Consider the following 15,874-nt stretch of genomic DNA (forward strand, 5'->3'; position numbering starts at 1 on the left):
CTCGACTACTACCCAGACCTAGTCATTTCCCGCCATCTTGGAGGATGACAGACAGGAGGGGCAGTCCTTCTTCCAGTGTCCAGATTCCCCACAATAGAAGCATATCTGCTTCTCCCCGCGGCGTCTTCTTTCCTTTTCCTCACAGGTGACAGTGCTCACCTCCATAGCCACAGGAAGAGTCCGGGTCTCATCTCCACTGAAGAATAATGCTGTTTCCCGTTGCATAACACCTCTAGCCCGCAGTCTGAGATCAATGCGAACCGCTTGGGTCATGGCATCCTACAGGGAGTCAGGCGGAGGATGAAGTGCCAAAGCATCCTTCAGACGTTCACACAGGCCTCTACGGAATAGCCACCGAAGGGCGGCATCACTCCAGGAAATCTTGGCTGCCCAACGTCTGAATTAAGTACAGAACCATTCGGCCGGAGTGCTCCCCCTGACAGACACTCATCACCTTGTCCTCAGCCAAATGCACTCTATCAGGCTCATCATAAATAAGCCCTTGAGGCTTCAAAAAATGCATCCACAGACATTCTCTCAGGGGCAGAAGAGGAAAGCGAAAATGCCCAGGCTTGTGGGGACCCCCTAAGCGGGGACATAACCACCCCCACCCTCTGTTTTTCATCCCCATAGGAGCGGGGTCTCAAAGAGAAAAAGAGCGTACAGCCCTCCTTAAATGCTCTGAAATCATCTTTGTTACCAGAAAACGTATCTGGCAATTTAACTGGGGATTCGGGTGAGACTAAAATGACATCTCTATTCCCCACCTGCTGGAAGCCTGTGAAAGTACCCCCTGAACTGAGTCCTCAACCCGCCGTTTGGACTGGGCCAGAGCTTGGTGTTCCAAACTAAGCTTTTGCAGTGACCGAGTCAAGCATTTCACCTGCTCAGATAAAGCACACATTGGGTCCATGCTGCAGAAGTGAGGAAAGAATTAAAAATAGCCGGCCAGTTATGTCAGAAACACCACACTGAACTTGCTCACTGAGCCAGTGCGCGTGTCCTGAGTAAAGCAAACTGTGCTTAAAGATACCTGTGGAGCGGGCAGCAGCAGAGTAGATGCGTACTTCAGAGCTGCAGGACCTGAAGCACGTGACTGCTAGGGGCGTGGCCTAAACTCCAGATAGCTAGGGGCTGCAAGAGAACTCCTAGCAGGGTAACTGCGAGACAAAGTTACCAAGGGGCATAGACAGGGAGGATAGTCAGGACATAGCCAATGAATCATACACAGAGATAGCTGCAAGGTACAAGAGGGGCGAGCAGAGAGTAGTCAGATCACAGGCAATGATTCATACACAGAGAGGATAGCACAGTACAGAATCAACAGGCAAACTCACAACAGGAATCAGAACCGGGTCAGAACCATATAAACAAGCTATAACAACGAACAGGCACAGGCACACAGAGGTCAGCACACTCAGCCAAAGGCAAAAGTATAACTAGCAGGGATTGGAGCTTCCCAGGGGTTTAAGAAGCTCTCCCAGAACCAGAAAGAGGCCACAATCATTAACCCCAGGTGTGCAGGTCAAAACCTGCACTGAGCTCCAGACAATAACCCCTGACATGCAGTTCAAAAACCTGCCCTGGGATCATGACACTTGTACCTTGTCATACATCAGCCTATTTCAGCCTGTTAAATTGAGGTGTAATCTATAGTGGGCCTGAGATAATAGTTCAGCCTCCAAAAATCTCTAGGAAGATTCAAATTCTCCCCAATACTATATACACCTTGTACCTTGTCATACACCAGCCTATTTCAGCCTGTTAAATTGAGGTGTAATCCATAGTGAGCCAGAGATAATTGTTCAGCCTCCTAAAATCTCTAGGGAGATTCAAATTCTCCCCAATACTATATACACCTTGTACCTTGTCATACACCAGCCAATTTCAGCCTGTTACATTGAGGTGTAATCTATAGTGGGCCTGAGATAATAGTTCAGCCTCCTAAAATCTCTAGGGAGATTCAAATTCTCCCCAATACTATATACACCTTGCACCTTGTCATACACCAGCCTATTTCAGCCTGTTAAATTGAGGTACAATCTATAGTGGGCCTGAGATAATTGTTCAGCCACCTAAAATCTCTAGGGAGATTCAAATTCTCCCCAATACTATATACACCTTGTACCTTGTCATACACCAGCCTATTTCAGCCTGTTAAATTGAGGTATAATCTATAGTGGGCCTGAGATAATTGTTCAGCCTCCAAAAATCTCTAGGGAGATTCAAATTCTCCCCAATACTATATACACCTTGTACCTTGTTTTACAGTACCATATAGCTGGTGGTATTTTGGGTACATTTTCCCAAAAATGAGGAAGTATGGTGGAAGAGGCCGTGGAAGTGGGTGGGGGTTGCCAGCTGGTACTGATGGTGGTGGTGGTGCATCTTCTGGTAGTGGCAAAAGCACAATAGCACCTAAGGCAGGATGTGTTGAGCCTGCGTCATCGTCTGGCTCCACAAGGCCTCGAAGGCTCCCTTTTCTGGCAGTAGGTAAACTGCTTTTAAAGCCGGAGCTTCAGGAACAAGTTTTGGCTTACATTGCTGACACAGCCTCCAGCTCTATCGCCTCCTCTTCTGAAGTGAAAAATAAAATCACTGAGTTGTCAGTGGAGGCTCCTGGTCAGGAACAACACCTTTCCTTGTGTCTTCACCCCTACCAAAAGTAAAGGATGCGGCACGCCACACTACAGATTACTCCATGGAACTCTTTTCACATACCATGCCTGGGTTATCAAGTCAAATCGTGAATTCCCCAGTCCAAGATGAATCTGACATGGAGTGCACTGATGCACAGCCACTGCTAGATTTTTCTGCTGGTACATTCACTCAGAGCACTTCATTGTCCTCGCAGTGTACTGAGCCAGAATCTGACCCTGATGAAACTCAGGTGCCCCTTCCCGCATACTATAGCACCTTACACGGTGACACAGAGGAAGGTGCACATGAAATTGAAGAGGAGGTGATGGATGACCCAGTTGTTGACCTACATTTGCATCCATTGGGGGAAGAGTGTGCCACTGCCAATAGCTCTGAAGAGGAGGAGGAGGATCCGCAGCAGGCAACAACATCGCAGCAGCTGTTATTTGGCAGGACCGTAGCAGTCCAAAAACGGGTTACAAAAACCAAAAGAGTTGCAGGACAGCTTTACCAGACGGTCAAATTAGCACAGCGTGCAAGGCCTCAAAACGTCTTCCATAGTAGGAAGAGTGCAGTCTGGCACTTTTTTGAACAAAATCCTAATGATCAGGGAAAAGTTATCTGTAAGAAGTGCGCAAAGACTTTTAGCTGAGGGAAAAATCTGAGAAATTTGAATACCAGTTGCATGCTTAGACATTTAATCTAACCACCATGCACTTACAAGCATGGATGGACTACCAAACCTCACGCACCACATGTGCACCTGCTTCGAATGAAGGTGTCATGATCTAGGACGGGGTTTCGCTTTGGCCCGTCCTGGTCAGACAGGGGGTTAATTGTTTCTGCCTCTCTCTGGCAGAGGGCGGCTATTTAATGCTCACTGGACCTGGGTCCGGTGTCAGTTATACTCCTGCCCTTGGCTGAGTTAAGTGACCTCTTGTATACGTGTGCCTTGTGCCTGATAACTTGTTGCTTGTTTGGTTGTGATTCGGTTCTGTCCCTGTTACGAGTTCTGCCTGCCCCTCTTGTACCGCACCGCTCTCTCGTGTATGACCCTCTGCTTGTGACTCGACTGCTATCTGCTCATCCCTTTTGTACCTCACCGCCCTCTTGTATATGACCTTTGGCTTCGTCTGACCTCCCATCTGCTTGTCCCTCCTGTACCTCGTTCGCCCGTATTGTGTATATCTCTGGTTTGCCTGACTCTGAGTGTTCTTCCATCTTAGTAAGCAGGATGCTAAGCCCCGCCCCTTGTGGTCACATGACCGTAGGTCCCATGCCTGCTTGCTAATACTTCAGCGTTCAGGTCCTGTGCGTCTGTACTTTCCAGCTGTTGCTGTCCCCGGGACCTCTACAGCACTGGTGAGTCCTTGCTCAGCGAGGGCTGTACGCCAGCGCTGTCATGATCCTGACAGAAGGTAGTCAGCAATGCTACATCGCAATGCTACATTGCTTCCCCCACTGTAAGCCCACCAGTTAGCACACCACCAGCAGCAAATGCTGAGGTGTCGTCGCAAGGCCAAAGCAGTCAGGGAATCACAATGTTTGCAGGAATCCAGAGCCTCACATTCTGTGATCTCCTGCTGTCTATCTACTGCAGAGAAGGTTACTTTGCAACAGACCGCTCCAGAGACTAAGTTCCTCTGTGTTCCTACTGGGCATGCTCACGAGATGATCTCCCATTGGAAATCGGGAGTCATGTGCCCAGGTCCTGCTCCAGATCTCATTGGTCCATCTGGGAGATCTGGAAGGTCCCGCACGGCTATAAAAAGTGCCCATGACCGTTCGGCCATGCGCTAGTATAGGCTATACTTGCTATGTGTGAATGGTGACGGATGTATGACTCTGGTGACTGACTCATTAAGAAACCCCTTCCCTCTGATATTACGCATGTGGATAGGGAATTAGTTTAGCAGTCAGCACCAGTCAGTGGCAAGCCTTAAGCCACTGTGCACACCGTATCGCTACGCTAGCATCCGACATTGCACTTGCTTTCTGACTTTGTCGTCGAGCAGCAGTGTTCTACGCCTCGCTGCAGTTGCAGCCCTTCTTGGCGATCGCAGAAGCGACGCCGCACACACGGTAGGTCTAGAGGGACGCAGCTCCTATGCCTTAGGTCCTGCTCCTATGACCAGATAACGTGTGTGCATTTTCCTGAGGCCTGTGACACTAACAGGCTCAGCATTTTGTATGTTTTTGTTGCGGCACATCTGTGTGTGAACAGAGCCCGCTCTGCGCACTCCGGGTGAAGTTGAACCCGTGTGCATTATACCACCATATTGCTCCTATGTCATTAACTAGCAGTGGTGTAACACCTACTGCACGGTGGACCCCGAGCAGCGAACGCACTTTATTATTTATTTTTATTTAGTGCGTTACGCCGTTCCTAACAATGTTATTGCTACGAAAGACTGAATCTAGGCAATCAGCAAGACCACCAACACCATCACCAACCCTCTCTCAGTCTGCCATGTCCACCGCTAGTTTCACCATATGCAGCTCTCAAGTCCGGCTCACCCTACCAGAGACTCTGAGTAGGACAAGAAAGTACTCATCCTCTCATCCGCGTACACTGTGTTTGAACGCCCACATTGCCAAACTAATCTCGTTAGCGATGATGTCCTACCAGTTTGATGAAAGTGAAGTTTTCCGTGGGCTCATGGCCTATGCAGTACCATGCTATGACCTACCCAGTCGGCACTTCTTTTCTCGAAAAGCCATCCCAACCCTCCACCTGCATGTGAAAGACTGCATTGTCCATGCACTCAAGCAATCAGTGAGTGGAAAGGTGCACCTCACAACAGATGCATGGTCTAGTAGGCAAGGCAAGGTGTGGTGAGTTCATTTTCGCCTTCGTCACTGAGGTCTGGTGAACTCCCTATTCTGGTAAAGGAAGGTAATGAGCCTGATTATCAGGCACCTGAGCCTAATGAGGATGACTGGCTGAGTGGAGTCACGGACTGGATATAAGGCTGCCGACGCCCTTCTGCCCTGCGGGTGATTTCTCTGTGGACTTCTAGGACACCAGTCTGATTCCTGCTCCTCTAAAGCTAAGTTTCCTGCTTTGCCTGTTAGCATTTGTGTTTTGTTTTTGTTTTCCTTGCTTCTCTGGATTCTGCCATTCCCTGCTGGGGTGAGCTGAATCTCCTTTTGCCGGTTGCTCTGTCTTCAGAATATTCCTGAGTACTGACATAGCTTTTTTGAAGCCTAGTGTCTTCAGGGCCTTTTTCACTGTCATTCTGTTGGCTCTTATTTTCATAGGGTTTTTCACGGATTGCAGACAGCAGCCTTCCTGTCCTTTCCTATCTAGTTAGCTTGGGCCCCGTCTTTGCTCAGTCTATCTTTCTGTTTGTGTTAGTGTTTTCATCTTGCTTCACCGTCATTATATGTTGGGGGCTGCCTATTGCTTTGGGGTCTGCTCTGGGGCAGTTTAGATTTCCCCTTTCTTTCTTTAGTCCTATTTAATTCTCCGGCTGTGATCGAAGGGTCTAGGGCATCGTAGGAACCCCCCACGGCTACTGTTAGTTGTTGTGGATAGGATCAGGGGTCTGCAATCCGATAGCTGCCAACCTCTCTGGTTTTCTGGACTTAGCTAGCATTTCTGTTTTTGCCTCCAACGGTGACTCAATCATAACAGCCAGGGCCGTTACATGTCCATCACTGCACACTAGGTTAATGTGGTGGATGCAGGGTCCACAGGGGACAGCAGCGGTGGGACAGTGCTGCCTAGCCCATGGTATAGGAAACAGTTGGCTGTAGGCGTTCGACCCTCCTCCTCCGGAAGCGAAAGCTGGTCCACAGAGCGCAGTCGCACGACAACTCCATCCGCAGCTGCCAGTGTTGCACACGAGGTGTCCCACTATGGAACAGCCAGTGGTAAGCGTCAGCAGGCTGTGTTGAAGATGATCGGTTTGGGCGACAACAGACACACCGCGGAGGTACTGGCTGACTACTTGCAGCGGCAAACTGAGTCATGGCTGGGCAGTCTACATCTTGAGCCAGGCAAGGTAGTTAGTGATAACGGCCAGAATTTTGTGGCAGCCATAGCCCTTTCAAAACTCAGACACATACCTTGCCTGGCTCACACCTTGAACCTGGTGGTGCAGTGCTTCCTCAATAAATATCCGGAGTTAACAGCCCTGTTCCATAAGGTGCGAAGACTGTGCTCGCACATCCGCCGGTCGCCCGTACACTCCAGTCTTATGCAGAAGCTGCAGCAATTGCTCCACCTTCCCAAGCATCGCCTAATTATCGACGTTGCAACAAGGTGGAACTCCACCCTGCACATGGTTGAGAGGCTGTGTGAACAGAGGCAGGCTGTAATGCATTTGTGAGAGGATACATGGGAAGGCAGTTTGAGGGCAGACATGGAGTTGTCGGGTGTGCAGTGGTCGAAACTGAAAGACCTCTGTAAAGTCCTTCAGTGTTTTGAGGAATGCACACGGCTGGAAAGCGCAGACAACGCCATCATAAGCATGAGCATCCCACTTATGTGTCTGCGCATGCAAACTTTGACGCACATTAAGGAGCAGGCGTCTGCAGCCGAGGAGGAAGAGGAGGAGGGAAGCCTTGATGACAGTCAGCCATTGTCTGCTCAGGGAACTATCCTGGATGAGGTGGAGGAGGAAGAGGAGGAGGAGGATGATGGGGATGATTATTTAGGGGAGAAGGATGCTTCTCAGGGACAAGAGAAAATGTTGGCGTGGCAAGGTCAGGTACTGTCATGATATGAGTTTGACAGATTTAATGTATATAGGGAACTTTTTCCCAATGGCTTGGTGCCAAAGTCGGTTGGTTGCCCCCGGTGGCCATTAGGGTCATTACACGTGGTGTTGTTTGGTCTAAGTTACCCCTTTGGTGGTTAGTGGTTTAGTTATAGTGCACATTTATCATGCAGGTGTGATTGCTGGCTCAGCTATAAAAGAGTCACAGGTGTTGCAATCAGAGTTGGTGATAGTTGTTCATTTGCAACCAAACTTGGTGGAGGAAGGAGCTGGACAGAGCTCCTTGAAGCACGGTCTGAGCCCCGTTGTGGAAGTAGTCAGAGGGGATTTCCTTGCAGCTCTGACAGAGCTTGGTAGCAGCATTTCAGGAGGAGAGCTGCATTCTGGTGGTGGACTCTGTACTGGAGCATTAGCACAGAGAGAGCTAAGTGTTTCTTTATCCCTGTTTGTGACTTTCCTTATGTGTGTTCTAGTAGAGTGGTGGGATTAGTTTCCGCACTGACCAATTCCCTAGTGAGGGACTAGGTGCAGGGTGAGTCAGGGTTTCTTGGTTCCCGATCGGTGCCCGGTGCGGAACTGGCTTAGGGACTGTTGAGGAGTGCAGGGTCACTGGCTCAGGAGAGTGCAGGAGGTCTCCACATCCCCATTCCCTAGTGCAGGGCCCACCTCTGTAATTGTTCCCTGTGTTTACCCTTATTATTTAAATTCGCCAGCTGGAGGCGGGGTATCCAGTTTTACCTGTACTTCTAAACTCGCCAGCTGGAGGCGGTGTATCCGGCTGCACATTCCATTATTATTTAAATTCACCTAACTGGAGGCAGTGTATCCAGGGACACGTGTGCCATAAATTCGCCCTGCTGGAGGCGCTGTGTCCAGTCACACGTTGATCGTTACAGGTACAGGGTTTGTGCGTGACTGGAGGGATGTGGATTTGCCAGAAAGTGCTCCTTCACCCAGCACTCTCAGTGCATTATTGACACCTGGAACATTGGCCCACATGTGTGATTATGCCTTGCAGATCCTAAAAAGGGACCCCCGAATTTCCAAAATGATGAACGATGACGACTAATGGTTGGCCAGCATCCTTGATCCACGCTATAAAGGCAAATTCAAAAACATCATGCCACAGGAGAACCTAGAGCTAATATTGGCTAACAAACAAGCAACTCTCGTAAACCGTTTGTTTGAGGCATTCCCAGCACACATCAGCGGTGATGGTTCTCCCACGAGCCGTAGGGGGCAACATGGAAGAGGTGTTCGTGATGCACACATCTGAATTGGCGTTGGAGACGGGTTTCATGACCATGTTGTGGACTGTTTTTTCAAGTACCGCTTACACGACTGGTAATACTGCATCGATTGAAAGTGACAGGAGACAACAGTTGTCAACTATGGTTACAAACTACTTCTCCTCCCATATTGATGTTCTCCCTCACAGGTCATTCCTCTTTGACTATTGGGCCTGTAAACTGGACACCTGGCCTGAATTGGCACAATATGCCTTACAGGAGCTCGCTTGCCCTGCTGCTAGTGTGCTATCCGAAAGAGTCTTCAGTGCTGCTGGATCAATCCTGACAGAAAAAAGGACCCATCTGTCAACCCAAAATGTTGATGATCTAACCTTCATTAAAATGAACCATGCATGGGTTTCAAAGGATTTTGTCCCACCTTCCCCTGATGACACATAGGTTGCCAGAAAAATGGCTCGCTTTTGTCCTCCTCTTCCTCTGACTTCTCCAATTCCTCCATTTGCAGCTGCTGAATGTCCAACATCAACATATGCCATTTTTTCAACCTCCCTAACTGGGCTGTCTTCCCCCCAGGGCCGGGGTCACCACCTGGCGCACGCACCCGTGCGAGTGCCGTTGTCTTGGACAGGTGGGTGTGCCCACTCTTGGGCAATGGCACTGGCACACGGTCCCTCATAGTACAATCAAGTTTCTGATGGTGGGGGTGCACACCCGCCATCAGACACACCGGCGTACTATGAGGGGCCCTGTGCCAGTACCACCGCCCATGAGTGGGCCCCCCCTGCTTGCTCAGGGCCCCAGCACTTGCAATACTTACCTCTCCCTGCTCCACCGCTGTGTAGTCTGGGCTGTTTAATCCGTCACTGGGACTGCCACTACAAATTTGGTGAACTGATAGGTGATGGTTAAGACGTAGCTATGCCCTGTCCTGCTGGGCTCTATCTTCAGATGATCAATGGCTTCCATTTGTTATGAACGTCGACTCACAATGAGATGCAATGGTGGTTTATCATCAGCTTTCATAGTTTTCCTACTCACAGATGTGTGACATTCCTGCCCACATTTTTAAATGTGTCCTCTCATGCCAATCCAATAGAATAGCCTACGGCCTGTGGCTTATGTCTTTTGCACTCCAAAGTTACCTGACAGATAATGATAGGCAGTGAGGACCATGTCTACATCTCTCCCTGTGATCACAATTTGATGGAGATGAGTAATGGTGATGGGATCCACGGTACTGCGATACAGCATCCCTTTCTTCACAAGAACTGTTTTCGCTGTCTCCACAGACAAAGTAATTGAGGGTCAGCATCGCCTCTGAGAATTCTCCCGGGAGTTTTTCCCATGATTAGTAATTCCAAAATTTTTGCAATCACTCGACTTTCCGTCTGTACTTGTATCCATCTCGTTTCCTCTTGCGGAGAGTCTGGACTGTCTTACTGAGACTGAAATATATTAGAAGATTTAAAAATACCCCAACAGTGTTTACTGGTGTACGCTTCTAATACATTACCCTTTTTCTACTTTTTAGATTCTTGTCTAATCCATACTGAGGCTGTGAGTGTCTTTGTCAGACTCCGGAAATATACAGAGATTTTTAATATTTAAACTATGCTGTATATACCTGTTATCCGGTGATACTGTACCCTTTCTCAACTTTCTACGAACTTGTCGAATCCATACTGGGCCTGAGACCGTCTGAGTCTGCCTCCTGATTAGAGATAAGCGGTGTTCGAGTCGAACTGTTCGCCAAGTTCAAATTCGAGCTGTTTTGGGCGGTGTTCTAGCGATTCTTTGAACTCGAACACTTTGCTGAAAATTCCGCTGTTTGAGGTTCCGTTTGAGAACGGTTCCTTCACCAAAAGCGTAACTTTATTTTCACATTAATAATGGTTTTCAATGTTAATAGGCAGTTTCATGGCATAGTAGCGGTGTCTGATAGCCAGCGGTGTAGTACACCTGTAAAGGAGCTACACCATGTGCGTTTCTAATAATATTTTACTGCATCTTGTCCAGAAAATCCTTTTGGGCCTTGTAGCACTATCTGCTACTCAGCAGAGGAGCCCACCCGTGAACCTAGCTATGCCTCCTGTTTATGAAAGAACCAGTTTTTGACTGCATTTAGCCCAGTTAATACTTTGGGCCTAGTAACTGTGTCTGCTACTCAGCAGAGGAGCCCACCCGTGAACCAAGCTGTGCCGCCTGTTTATGTAAGAACCATTTTTTAACTCCATTTAGCCCAGTGAATACTTTGGGCCTAGTACCTGTGTCTACTGCTTAGCAGAGGAGCCCACCCATGAACCTAGCTATACCGACTGTTTATGCAAGCACTGTCTGCTACTCAGCAGAGTTGCCCACCCATGAACCAAGCTATGCCGCCTGTTTATGTAAGAACTATATGCTACTCAGCAGAGGAGCCCAGCTGTTAAGCAAGCTACAGCACCTGTGGTTTGGAAACTTATTTTTTTCACATTCTTTCTGGAATGCCGGTTAAGCTTAATTCCAGAATTCCGGTTGACCTGCACTTACTGGAAAATCCTCTTTTGCGGGGAAGAATTGGAATACCAGATCCCCATCATTAACGGGGTTCAGCGGGTTATCCTCACCGGTAAGCGACACACAACAACTGAGAAGAAAAGCAGTCACAAAGCCCAGGAAAAGTCAAAGACATCCTTTATTGAACAATAGACGCATAGAAGACTAACAGTAAGGTGCAGGCTAAAAGATGGAATCAGATGAACCCCAGCAAATATATAAGTTGCCTAGGATAAGCTGGACCCTTATGCAGAAAAAACGCACTCATAGGGCATGATGTGAATAGTGGTCACCAAAGAATTGCACTGTATATACTAGTGGGTGAAATATAATAACAAGATTACTCAGGCCATCCTCTTAGTAGAAATGCCATAATCAGGTCATATAGGGAATAAAGGTGAAGTACCCCTGATAAATTTCCACAGACCTTGCCAGGAGAGAACCACGCACACAAAGAAGCGTATCAAAAACTCCTTAAAACATACCTCAATGAAGCGCAGTACTGCACAGGACCAGCCCCCTTTTCCCCGACGCACGTTTCGGCAGATAGTGCCTTCCTCAAGCGGCATAGAGCAGTGGCAAAATGTGCGATTTAAATACCTGACGATCCAGAAAGCCAGTGCGGTGACGTCATCCGATGTACGCCGCGTCCACCCGCCCGTGCTCCAGCAGGCAGCCGGGATCAAGAAACACGAGGGGGCCCCACGTGATCCAGAAGCCGGTGCACTGCCGTGACGCGAGGCAGCAGACACAGCGGCCATCAGAGCGCATGCGCCAACCACACAGAGGCCGAATAGACCATTACAAGTGCTGGCATCTTTAAATATCGTGATCAATATAGGGCATCACCAAAAAGAAAACAAATCACCATATATAGGGATGCATAGGTATAAAGCAAAAGAAATGCATACGCATAAGGATAAATAATAAACCCACAGAGAGTAATACATGTATATATACATGAAGTCTGGCAAAACCAGAAGTGGAGGAATAGTGTGTTGTAACAATGGACAAAAATATAATGTAATGCAAAATGCTAAAGTAATAAAACACCACATTGTTGATAAAACGCACCCGCTCCACATCTAGAAAGATGTATAATGCTCTAGAAATGCTGGAAAAATATAATAGCGATACAAATCTCCATGGTTACAGGGGCAAGTTGCCTTGAGGGTGAATCCCTTTTAGTTTCAGCAGATGTGGAGTCCCTTTACACAAATATAAAACATAAATACTGTATTGCTGCGGTCCAATTCTTTCTCCAGACATCGAATTTGTTGGTGGGCCTGAGGGGACTCCTGCTGGAACTATTGGAATTCATCCTCACTCACAATTTCTTTGTGTTTAAGGGGTCCTTCTTCCTGCAGCTCCAGGGGACAGCCATGGGGGCGGCCTTTGTGCCGGCCTATTCCAATCTGTTCCTGAGACTGTGGGAGAGGGACCTCTTTTTGTCAGGCCGGCTGTCATCGATAGACCGCGTCCCTTTTTGGACGCGGTATATCGATGACATCCTGTTTGTCTGGCAAGGCACGGCTGTTGACTATGCGCTATTTTTGGGATGTCTCAACAGCAGTGATCTAAATATTACCCTTACCTTTGAAAGTGACATGACTAAGATTAATTTTCTGGATGTCACCCTTCATAAGGATGACAAGGGGAATATATATACAGATATTTTCCGTAAGCCTACCTCCACAAACACTTTATTACATGCTTCTTCCTGTCACCCCCGCCATATTGTGTCCTCGATACCAGTGGGACAGTTTCTTTGCCTCCGCCAGATATGTTCTAATGATGTTGATTTTGAGAGGCGGGCGGAGGAATTGAGAATCCTTTTTTTGAACATGGCTATAGCAGGCGTGTTGTGAAAAAAGCCTATCATAGGGCGAAACATTCGGTACGCAACCGTCTGCTATATAATCAACATGGCGATAGATCTGAAGGTGGTAATCAATGCAGATTTACTACTACATTTCATCCCCATGCTGAGAGGGTGCGATCTGCATTAACTAAGGCTTGGCCGATTCTGCAGGTCAACCCAGTTGTTAGCAAATTTCTCCCTAAACGTCCTCTTATCACAATTAGGCAGTCAAGGAATCTACGAGACTATTTAACCAAGAACCAAGAGCCACTATGTGGGACAGCATTCCAGGATATTCTTGGATAATATTCCCACTGAGAGTGGCTGTACTCCATGCGGCCGTTGTGTTGCTTGTCCCAACGTAGATAGATGTAGTGAATTCCATAATTCGAGTGGTACAAGAACATTTAAAATAAATAAGCGAATTACATGTGTTACTCGTTATGTAATCTATTATGCAACTTGCCCCTGTGGGCTTATCTACGTTGGGATGACTACGAGACAATTTAAAGTTCGTATTCGTGAACATGTTCTTGGTATTCAAGCTGCCGCAGGCAATACGGATGTGGCCACTCTCAAAACGATCCCCAGACATTTTAAAGCAATTCATCAATGTGATAGTACCCTCCTTAGGATACGGGGGATTGATGCCCTCAATATCAACATCAGGGGAGGCAATCTATCCAAACGCCTTGGTCAGTTGGAATCTAGGTGGATCTGGACCATGGGGACTATTCAACCTTTGGGCCTTAATGAGAACATTAGTTTTGCGCCATTTCTATAGTCATCAGTGCACTGCGGTATGATGTGATTCCACATATATTGTTTTTATCTGATTTTAATATTGTTGTTGTTTTTTTCTTTTTTTTATTCAGTTGTGTGTGCCATTGTATTCAGCCATTCTGGATCTATGTAGGACCGTTACCATCAGTGCTCCACATTTGTGTGGCTACATCCAGCATCACCCCTTGGATTTATGAAGGATTGTGACCGTTACTGCTTTAATGGACTTTAATTTTCTTTTTTTCTTTTCTATTTCTCAATTTTTGGTTATTTAATATTTTTTGTAATTTTCATTTATGCATTTATTATACGTATTGGTCTACCATTATATCTATTGACCCCCTTTTTGAGTGCTGTATGCCCATATTACATTGTGTGTATAAAATATATATTCTATAATATATGTATGTATAAAAAATAAATATGCATTTTTTTCTAAGCACAATGTTTATATAGGGCGTCGCAAATTGTCTACATTCTTGAGTTTTTTATATTTATTATGCTTTATATGCATTATTTATCTTTGACATCTACACTCACTGGCCACTTTATTAGGTACACCTGTCCAACTGTGTGTTAAGACTTAATTTCTAATCAGCCAATCACATGGCGGCAACTCAGTGCATTTAGGCATGTAGACATGGTCAAGACAATCTCCTGCAGTTCAAACCGAGCATCAGTATGGGGAAGAAAGGTGATTTGAGTGCCTTTGAACGTGGCAAGATTGTTGGTGCCAGAAGGGCTGGTCTGAGTATTTCAGAAACTGCTGATCTACTGGGATTTTCACGCACAACCATCTCTAGGGTTTACAGAGAATGGTCCGAAAAAGAAAAAAAATCCAGTGAGCGGCAGTTCTGTGGCCGGAAATGCCTTGTTGATGCCAGAGGTCAGAGGAGAATGGGCATACTGGTTCGAGCTGATAGAAAGGCAACAGTGACTCAAGTTGCCACCCGTTACAACCAAGGTAGGCAGAAGAGCATCTCTGAACGCACAGTGCGTCGAACTTTGAGGCAGATGGGCTACAGCAGCAGAAGACCACACTGGGTACCACTCCTCTCAGCTAAGAACAGGCATCTGATGGCTACTTTCAGCAGGATAATGCGCCATGTCATAAAGCTCGAATCATCTCAGATTGGTTTCTTGAACATGACAATGAGTTCACTGTACTCAAATGGCCTCCTCAGTCACCAGATCTCAATCCAATAGAGCATCTTTGGGATGTGGTGGAACGGGAGATTCGCATCAGGGATGTGCAGCCGACAAATCTGTGCCAACTGTGTGATGCCATCATGTCAATATGGTCCAAAATCTCTGAGGAATGCTTCCAGCACCTTGTTGAATCTCTGCCACGAAGAATTGAGGCAGTTCTGAAGGCAAAAGGGGGTCCAACCCGTTACTAGCATGGTGTACCTAATAAAGTGGCCAGTGAGTGTATATAACCATGGATATTTGTATCGCTATTATATTTTTCCAGCATTTCGAGAGCATTATACATCTTTCTAGATGTGGAGAGGGTGTGTTTTATCAACAATGTGGTATTTTATTACTTTTGCATTTTGCATTACATTATAGTTTTGTCCATTGTTACAACACACTATTCCTCCACTTCTGGTTTTGCCAGACTTCATGTATATATACATGTATTACTCTCTGTGGGTTTATTATTTACCCTTATGCGTATGCATTTCTTGTGCTTTATACCTATGCATCCCTTTATATGGTGATGTGTTTTCTTTTTGGTGATGCCCTATATTGACCACGATATTTAAAGATGCCAGCACTTGTAATGGTCTATTCGGCCTCCATGTGGTTGGCACATGCGCTCTGATGGCCACTGTGTCTGCTGCCTCGTGTCACTGCAGTGCGCCGGCTTCTGGATCACGTGGGGCCCCACGTGTTAATGGCTCCCAGCTGCCTGCTGGAGCGCGGGCGGGCGGACGCGGCGTACATCGGATGACGTCACCGCACTGGCTTTCCGGATCGTCAGGTATTTAAATCGCACATTTTGCCTCTGCTCTATGCCCCTTGAGGAAGGCACTATCTGCCGAAACGCGCGTCGGGAAAAGGGGGGCTGGTCCTGT

The sequence above is a fragment of the Dendrobates tinctorius genome, unplaced genomic scaffold (assembly GCF_039654945.1).
Source record: "Dendrobates tinctorius isolate UK_male_01 unplaced genomic scaffold, ASM3965494v1 ptg000133l, whole genome shotgun sequence".
Classification (NCBI taxonomy): Eukaryota; Metazoa; Chordata; class Amphibia; order Anura; family Dendrobatidae; genus Dendrobates; species Dendrobates tinctorius.